General features: G+C 48.4%; 1 protein-coding gene across 1 annotated transcript in view; it reads left to right on the top strand.

Annotated features, from left to right (window-relative positions):
* Positions 1-512: 512 nt before the first annotated feature.
* The window catches only part of LOC134345048 (ovarian cancer G-protein coupled receptor 1), a 92,532-nt gene continuing 83,380 nt past the window's right edge, over positions 513-9,664 (top strand). Inside the window, exon 1 of the mRNA XM_063045199.1 lies at positions 513-594. The gene's annotated coding sequence lies outside the window, so the exon portion shown is untranslated. The remainder of the gene's footprint in view (positions 595-9,664) is intronic.

Raw genomic sequence — 9,664 nt, 5'->3', positions numbered from 1 at the left:
ATGCGAACTGTTCCTGAACTTGGTTGTGTGGGACCTGAGGCTCCTGTACCTCCTGCCTGATGGCAGCAGTGAGGAGAGAGCACGGCCTGGATGGTGCGGGTCCTTGATGAAGGAAGCTGCCTTCTTGTGCTCAATGGTGGGGAGGGCTTTGCCTGGGATGAACTGGGCTGTATCCACCAGTTTTTGTAGATTTTTTGTAGCTATTTACACCTGCAGCCTTCTTTGACTTCCAGTGATCAGCTTTCACCACCATGACACAGCTTGTGGGTCTCCTGACGTTACCTACCCACAGCTTCAGCACCCCCACCTCTGCAGCCCACAAATTACGTAAGACCAATAACTGTGACCCGAGACTTCAGCTGCACTGACTGCACACCAGCCCAGTTCCTTACTGGCTGCTCAGGATTGCCTCAGCCTGATAAGCAACGTGCAACCACTTCCTACAGAAAAGCCACAAGAACACACCACATGCTGAGACAGTTTCATAGTCTGTCCCTACAACCAGAGCAAGAGTTGAGTGTGCAGGCTTCCTGATCGGGTTACCGTGGCACCAACAATAAGGAAAAGATCCTCCTGAAGTCTGGACACCAGCAGGTACCACTTTGAAGTGCAAATTTTGTCTTCGACCTGTCCCAGATACGGAATGTTTGTGCCTGAGGTGCTGAGACTGCATGTTAAGGGTCTATAGCAAATAAAATACGTTTCTGGTTTTTATTATACTGCATGGTGAGACAGGAGGAAGGTGGGTGTCTTGAAGCAGGATTCAGTGAGAGGCCTTTTGGAGGCTCTGAAGGGCCGTGGGGAGAGGATAGAATCTGAGCGATGGGGGTCAGGCTGTGTGGGAGGGGTGTGTGGTGAAGGATGGGCTTGGAGTAGGGCAGGGGAGGCTTTTGCTGAGGGAATTTGGTGATGGAAAGTGGATAGGGGTGTAGAGTGTCAGGGAGGGTTGCAGAGCCAGGCAGGGAGGGGTGTGTAATGGAACTGGGTTGTCTGGTGGTGGGGATTAATGTCATGAGGGAGGGTACACATTGTGGGTGGAGAGCACAGCAGAGGAGAGGGAGGTGCTAGACCGTCCAAGCAAAGCAGGAAGTTGTGCCGGTGACCTTGAACGTGGGCCCATCAGTTACTAGTAAGTGGATTTCAGCAAGTTCAGAAAGTTTTGGAGGAATTATGACTTGAAAAGTCAGAGTGTAACATTTGCTGCTGGAGTGCAGATGGGAAAGGCAATACCACAGAGGTGAGACTGAGACAGGTTCTAATCACCTTAATGATATAGGATTCTCTCAACCATTGTCCCAGTTAAATACATCCTCACCTACTGTGACCCAATCCTATTAGCTCACTTCTCAAATCACCACCCACTTCAGCACGAGTCTCTCTCTCTCACCCTCTCTCTCACCCTCCCTCTCTCTCTCTCTCTCTCACTCACTCTCTCTCTCTCTCTCACTCACTCTCACTCACCCTCTCTCTCACCCCCCCTCTCTCTCTCTCTCTCTCTCACCTTTTCTCCCCCCACTCCCACAATACTCCAAGTGCAGTCTGACCAATGCCTTATAAAGCCACAGCATCACATCCTTGCTTTCGTATCCTAGTCCTCTGAAAATTAATGCTAACATTATATTGGCCTTCGTCGCCACCATCTCTACCTGGAAGTTAGCCTTTAGGGAATCCTGCATAAGGACTCACAAATCCCCTCCTACTTTTGAATTTTCTCCCCATTTAGAAAATAGTCCATTCCTTTATTCCTTCTACCGAAGTGCATGACATGCGCTTCCTGACACTGTATTCCATCTGTCACTTCTTTGCCCGTAGTCCTAATCTGTCTAAGTCCTTATGCAGACTCCCCACTTCCTCAACAATACCTACTCCTCTATCTACCACAACTTGGCCACAAAGCCACCAATTCACCACATCATTGACATATAACGTGAAAAGAAGCAGTCCCAACACCGACCCCTGTAGAACACCACTACTCACTGGCAGCCAACCAGAAAAGGGCCCCTTTCTTCCCCACTCTTTTCCTCCTGCCAATCAACCAATCCTCTATCCATGCTAGTATCTCTCTTGTAATACCATTGGCTCTTGCCTTGTTTAGCAGCCTCATGTGTGGCACCTTGTCAAAAGCCTTCTGAAACTCCAAATCAACAACATCCACTGACTCTCCTATGCTTACTCTACCTGTTATTTCGTCAAAGACTTGTCAAGGATCCCCCTTAAGAAAACCATGTTGACTTCAGCCTACTTTATCATGTTTACCGAATATTGAACCTATTAAATAATGTAAGTCCTATATTGAATAGACATGAAGAAGACATTTCCAACAGTGGGGGAGTCTCGGACCAGAAGGCACAGCCTCAGAATAGAAAGATGTCCCTCTAGGACAGAGATGATGAGGAATTTATTCAGCTAGAGGGTGGTGAATCTGTGGAATCCATTGCCACAGATGGCTGTGGAGGCCAAGTCATTGGGTATATTTAAAGTGGAGGGTTATAGGTTCTTAATTAGTAAGGGTGCCAAAGTTTTTGGAGCAAAGGCAGAATAATAGGATTGAAAGGAAAAATAGATCAGCCTTGATGGAACAGACTCAATGGGTTGGATGGGCTAATTCTTCTATGTCTTATGGCTTAAAATTACCCATCAAAATTTCCTCTCACTATGTGAACTTAAAGAGTACATATTTACCATCAACAGTCCAAAAAACACCCCTGGGATACGTAAGTCATTTTGACACCTTTGCTAAAATTACGCATACCTGAAAAAACAACGGTCAAGTAATGAGTAACAACTGAAAAGCGTGACATTACCCATCATACTATCAGCTTCGGGAAGAGATGGTTCAATACCATGTTTCATTTGACTGATGCACAGTTAACTGCATTCAAAGAAAAGTGGAGGCTGGCTAAAAGATAATGAAGGTTAGACCATAAGACATAGAGCAGAATTAGGCCATTCAGCCCATCAAGTCTGATTGCCAAGTTTGCAGATGATACGAAGATTGGTGGACGGGCAGGTAGTGTTGAGGAAACAGATAGGATGCAGAAGGACTTAGACAGATTAGGAGAATGGGCAAGAAAGTTGAAAATGAAATACCAAATGTTGGAAAATGCATGGTCATGCACTTTGGTAGTAGAAATAAATGTGCAGACTATTTTCTAAACGGGGAGAAAATCCAAGAATCTGAGATGCAAAGGGACTTGGGAGTCCTTGTGCAGAATACCCTGGAGGTTAATTTGTAGGTTGAGTCGGTGGTGAGGAAGAAAATGGCATGTTAGCATTCATTTCAAGAGGTCTAGAATACAAGAGCAAGGATGTGATGCTGAGACTTTGTAAGGCACTGGTGAGGCCTTACCTGGAGTATTGTGAACAGTTTTGGGCCCCTCATTTTAGAAAAGATGTGCTGGCGTTGGAGAGGGTCCAGTGGAGGTTCACAAGGATGATTCCAGGAATGAAAGGGTTATCATATGAGGAACGTTTGACTGCTCTGGGTCTGTATTTGCTGGAATTCAGAAGGATAAGGGGGGATCTCATTGAAACCTTTTGAATGTTAAAAGGCCTAGACAGAGTAGATGCTTCCCATGATGGGAGAGTCTAGGACAAGAGGGCACAGCCTCGGGATAGAGGAGCACCCTTTCAAAACAGGGATGCGGAGAAATTTCTTTAGCCAAAGGGTGGTGAATTTGTGGAATCTGTTGCCAAATGCAGCTGTGGAGGCCAGGTTGTTGGGCACATTTAAGGCAGAGATTGATAGGTTCTTGATTGGACATGGCATCAAAGATTACCGGGAGAAGGCCGGGAACTGGGGTTGAGGAGGAGATTAAAAAAAGGATCAGCCATGATTGAATGGTGGAGCAGACTCAATGGGCCAGATGACCTAATTCTGCTTCTATGTATTATGGTCTTATGGTGATGAATTCCACAAACTCACTAACCTCTGGCAAAAGAAATTCATCCTCATCTGTGTTCTAAAGGATGGTCCTACTCTGAGAGTGTGCCCTCCAGTCCCAGACTCCCCTAAGAATTGGCAGGTTTGCTGTTTGAGGAGGGATAGGGCAGACAAGGACGGAATGGCCGACAGTTTGCCAAATGAGAGGAGATCTCAACGAAACACACAAAATTCTTTCTGGTCTAGGCAGTTTTGATGCCGAGAGGATGTCCGAGGGTCTACTAATGGGGTGGGGGGGGCACTTTTTCAAAATGACAGCCATTTCTGGTTGAAGTGAGGAAAGATTTATTCACTCAGTGGTTGATGAATCTTTGGGATCCTCTGTTCTGGCAGCTCAGTCAGAGAGTTCATTCAAAACAGAACGGAATTCCTTTCTGCACATTAAGGGAATAAAGGGATAAACATAGAATACAGCCATAGAGCACTACAGCCCTTTGGCCCATCTAGTCTGTGCCGATCTGTTATTCTGCCTCGTCCCATTGACCTGCACCTAGTCCATAGCTCTCTATACCTGTCCAAACTTCTCTTAAATATTGCAATTGAACCTGCATTCACTACTTCCGCTGGCAGCTCGTCCCACTCTCACCACCCTCTGAACGAGAAAGCCCCCCCCTCAGGTTTCCTTTAAATATTTCTCCTTTCATCCTCAACCTATGGATTCTGGTTCTCGAGCATAGAACATAGAACATTACAACACAGTAAAGGCCCTTTGGCCCACGACTTTGTGCCAACTTTTTAACCTACTCCAAGATTAATCTATCCCATCCCTTCCACATAGCCTCCATTTTTCTTTCATCCATGTGCTATCTAAAGATTTCTTAAATGTCTCTAATATACCTGGCTCTACCACCGGTCCTGGCAGCGTACACCACCACTCTCTGAATAAAGCACATAATTCTGACATCACCCCCTAAGTTCTAAGTTTACCCATCGTCGTCGATGAAGACCTCCACACCGTTAGTCACTTTGAGACTGGATGCGATGTGTCCAAAGATGACTGGTCAGGCCAATTCGGGCACGGAATGTCCTGGCACATGTTGGGCAGATGTGTGGGCACTGCAGTTGTTGCGCTGGTGACTCTGGACTTGCGCAGCTCGCGCTTATGTTGTGCTTCTGCAATGTGCCTTGCCTCGTAAGCTTGACAGCCCCTTGCGGATGAGGCCGCGCCAGGTAGGGCGGTTTTGTGCCAGCGTTTCCCAGGTGGTCGTGTCTATGCCAAGCAACTTCAGGGAGGCCTTTAGTGTGTCTTTGTAACGTTTCTTCTGCCCTCCATGCGAGCGTCTTCCAGCAGAGAGTTCCCCAAAAAGGAGCTGCTTGGGTATGTGCTCGTCCGGCATGCGGATGGCATGACCTGCCCACCGGGTCTGTGCTCTCATCAGCAGTGTGTGGACTGATGGTAGACTTGCTCCAGAGAGAACTTCAGTGTCTGGTACCTTGTTTTGCCATCTGATGCCTAATATTCTGCGAAGACAAGTCATGTGGAAATGGTTGAGCTGTCTTGCATGCCTTCGATTCACAGTCCACGTTTCACGGGCATACGGGAGGGTAGTGAGTACCACGGCTCTGTAGACCTTCAGTTTTGTTGCTGGACTGATTCCTCGATGTTCCCATATAGCGGAGCTCAGTCTACCAAAAGCAGAACTTGCCTTTGCTATTCTGTAGTTAACTTCTGTATCAATAGTCACTGTTCGGGAGAGGGTATCGCCAAGGTAAGTAAACTGGTCCACTGCCTGTAGTTTCTGTCCTTTGATTGTGATTTTGGGTTCTGTGTACGGTGCATGAGGAGCAGGCCGGTGCATAACTTCAGGTTTTTTTGATGTTGATGATGAGTCCAAAGTTGTCACAAGCCGTGGAGAATTTGTCCATATTGATTTGCATCTCTGGCTCCAAGCCAGCATACAGGACGCAGTCATCGGCAAAGAGGAAGACTCTCAGAACAGTCTCCTTCACATTGGTAATAGCTTGAAGTCTGCTCAGGTTGAAGAGCTTCCCATCCACTCTGTACTTGAGTCTGATTTCAGCATCACTGTCCTGGAAGGGACCATTCAGCATGGCAGTAAACATCATGCTGAACAGTGTGAGTGCGAGCACACAGCCCTGTTTGACACCATTGGTGACTGGGAACGCCTCAGAGGATTCTCTGCCGCCCAGCACTCTGGCCATCATGCCATCATGGAACTGGTGTACCATCTGAATGAATTTGGCAGGGCAGCCGAACTTTGACATGATCTTCCACAGGCCTTGTCGGCAGACAATGTCGAAGGCTTTCGTGAGGTCAACAAAAGTTGTGTAGAGTTCGCGATTCTGCTCCTGACACTTCTCCTGAAGATGACGCGCGGCAAAAATCATGTCAATCATCCCACGACCTTTGCGAAAGCCACACTGTGACTCTGACAGCAGGCCCAGCTCCAGTTGAGTGACCAGACAATTTAGCAGGACTCTTGCAAGGGTTTTTCCTGCGATGGAGAGCAGCAAGACTCCTCGGTGGTTGTCGCATACTTGTCGATGGCTCTTCCTCTTGTAGAGGTGTACAATGGATGCATCTTTAAGTTCCTGAGGAATGGATTCTTGCTTCCAAAAAGACTGGAACAACTCGGTGAGCTTCTCTCTAAGTACAGGACCACCGGCTTTGTAGATCTCTGCAGGTATGGCGTCTGCCCCTGGGGCTTTGCCACTGGATAGCTGGCTGACAGCTTCCGTGACTTCGGCTACTACCGGTGGGTCATCCATGGCACTGTTGATGTCGACCTAGTGAATCCTGCCTATCGCCTAATCGTTAATAGATGACGGTCGGCTGAGGACAGCTTCAAAGTGTTCAGTCCATCTCTGTAGGATCTGAGCCTTCTCTGTAATGAGAGTTGTACCATCTATACTCAGGAGGGGGGAACTCCCGAGAGACTGAGGTTCGTAGAGAGTGTTGAGGGCTTCACAGAATCGTTTTAAGTTGTTTCTGTCAGTGTATCCCTGTATTTCATCTGCCTTGGTACTCAGCCAGGTATCTTGCCTTTTACGCAGTTTATTCTGGACTGTCCCGCGAGCACTGGTAAAGGCATTTTTCTTGGCAGCTAATGATGGGTCGTTCTGATGGGTACAATGAAGGCAGTGCTTTTCAATGAGTAGAGCCTGTATCTCCTCATCATTCTCATCGAACCAGTCATGCTGCTTATGGGTAGAGGGCCCCAGCATCTTCGGTGCAAATGAATGGACAGCATCCCTGAAGCGATCCCAGTTGTCCACAGCGCTGCCTGCAAGGTGTAGGTCAGCAAGCTTGGTTTCTAAATCTTCAGCCAGTGCTGAAGCAATGCTGGGGTTCTTCAGCCTGGCCACATTGATTCTTTTCATAGCCTTGCTTCCTTGTGGTCGCCTCTTGGGTCTGATACGGAGCTTCATTTTGGAGACAATGAGCCTGTGATCTGTCCAGCAGTCAGCACCACACATGGCCTTGGTCACTCTGACATCCTGCCTGTCTTTTCTCCTGACAATGCAGGAATAGTCGATAGGATGCCAATGCTTTAGAGCGGGGGTGCATCCAGGAGGTCTTGTTACGGATAGGCAGGCGGAAAGTTGTGTTGGTGATGAGCTGCACAGGTCTTCAGTAAGAGTAGGCCGTTACTATTACATTTGCCCACTCCATGACTCCCAACGATCCCTGCCAGGCTGCAGAGTCACACCCTACTCTTGCATTGAAGTCGCCAAGCAAGATCAGCTTGTCCGTGCTGCTCACTGCTGATAGTAGGGCGTCTAGTTCTTCATAGAACCTGTCTTTTGTCTCGTCCGGGTTGGTCATTGTGGGGGCATAGGCGCTGATCAGGGTGGCTTGACTTCTGTTCTGCAGCGGAAGCTGTAGTGTCATGAGCCGGTCGTTCAGACCCATGGGGAGACTGGCAAGTTTCCGAACAAGGTGACTCCTGATGGCGAATCCAACTCCAGCATCACGACGCTCATCGCTGCCGCGACCGCTCTAGAAAAAGTGTATCCGCCTCCAGTTTCAGTCAGCTGACCTACGTTGGCAAGACGAGTCTCACTCAGGGCTGGTATGTCAATGTTGTACCTTGCAAGCTCTCTGGCAACTAAGGCTGTTCTTCTCTCTGGTCTGTTTGCTGTAGGGTTGTCCAATAGCGTGCACACATTCTAAGTGCCAATGGTGAGCAGTGTCACTTCGCCTTTTGTTGTGTTTCTTCGACCGCCAAGATAGGATCCCCGCCAGCCGCGGTAAACTGGCCAGGGTGTAATGAAGCAGGCAATATTTAGGGAACCTTTTCTAGCCCCTTCCTCATACTACGGAGGTGAGCAGTGCATTCCTAAAGAGGGCTGCTCAGTCACCCAGGTAGACGCCGAGTTTCACTGCTGCTTCAGTCAGTGAAAAACGACCATTAGACCTGAGCCACCTGTGTGCAGGTCTGTGACTACAGCTCCCCGTGTAGCCACACCAGCTGCTTCGTGGCTCGCCCATCGCCACACGACTTCAAAGGTTGAGGGTGATGATGACGATTATGATGGTGTCGAGACTAGCGCGTGATTTGGATTTAAGTGAGGGAGAGTTGCGCAGCGTCAGCCTCACTTTCTCTTCACAATTCCCATCTGGATCCAGTGGCAAGACAGAGTCTAGACGGCTGGAGATGGGACTAGACGCAGTGGATGACCAGGACGTCTTCTGTGTCTTGTCCTGCTCTACACGTCCCACGACGTTTGCAGAGACCATCTTCTTGACCGTTGGACCTTCCATTAGTCTCGTCCGCTCAGTCCGCTGGAGTCTGTCTTCACATGCTGGGATAGACAACTCCCTATCTCACCGAGGGTTTGAGACCCGTCGGTTACCCTCACCTGGTTTAGCCGGCTTGTTGAAGCCGTTGCCCGGGGTGTGGCCACTGTCACATGCAAACAGCTACGGGGAGCCACAGGTGAGAGCTGAGTACCAGGTGGGGACCAAAGGTGGACTAACCGCCCTGAAAAGGACGCGACATGTTCCCCCACAGAGGTGCTACCCCTCCCTGACACCCCATACACCTCCTATACTTTCCTCCAATCACCATAAAATTATGCCTTTAGTACTAGCCATTTTCACACTGGGAAAAAGGCTTTGGATGTCCAAGATGATAAGGGGGATATAGTTCTGAGATACATGGTGCTGAGTTAAAAGATTTTGGTGAATTATGGTCCGACCTTAACAGGTGAAATTGTCCACTCTTATTCTTGGTTCTTCTGTTCCAACCTGTTGAAGAGTGATAAGGCATAAAAACAGGTCCTTTGCCTCACTGAGTGCTTGGTAATCATCAACCACTCTTTTACACTAATCCCACATTAATTTCATTTTTTTATTTTTCCATATTCCCACCGTGGTGTCGTCTGCAAACTTGATTATGGAGTTAGAACCATGTACAGGAACGCAGTCATAGGTGAAAAGGGAGTACAGAAGAGGGCTCAGCACACAGCCTTGAGGCACGCCAGTGTTCAGGGTGAGAGTGGAGGAGGAGAGGTTGTCTAACTTAACTGATTGGGGTCTGTTAGTCAGAAAGTCCAAGGTCCAGTTGCAGAGGGATGAGCTGATACCAAGCTGGCGAAATTTGGTGATCAGCTTGGAGGGGATCACAGTATTGAATGCTGAACTAAAGTCAGTTGCAGGAAGAATGACCAAACTCTACACAGACAGCACCCGAGTTTGGGATTGAACCTGGGTCTCTTCGTGCTGTGAAGCAGCGGTTTTACCAGCTGTACCATTGG

Source organism: Mobula hypostoma, chromosome 1, assembly GCF_963921235.1.
Source record: "Mobula hypostoma chromosome 1, sMobHyp1.1, whole genome shotgun sequence".
In the NCBI taxonomy this organism is placed as follows: domain Eukaryota; kingdom Metazoa; phylum Chordata; class Chondrichthyes; order Myliobatiformes; family Myliobatidae; genus Mobula; species Mobula hypostoma.
Note: the sequence above shows the minus strand (reverse complement) of the source record. Positions and strands in the feature narration are given on the sequence as shown.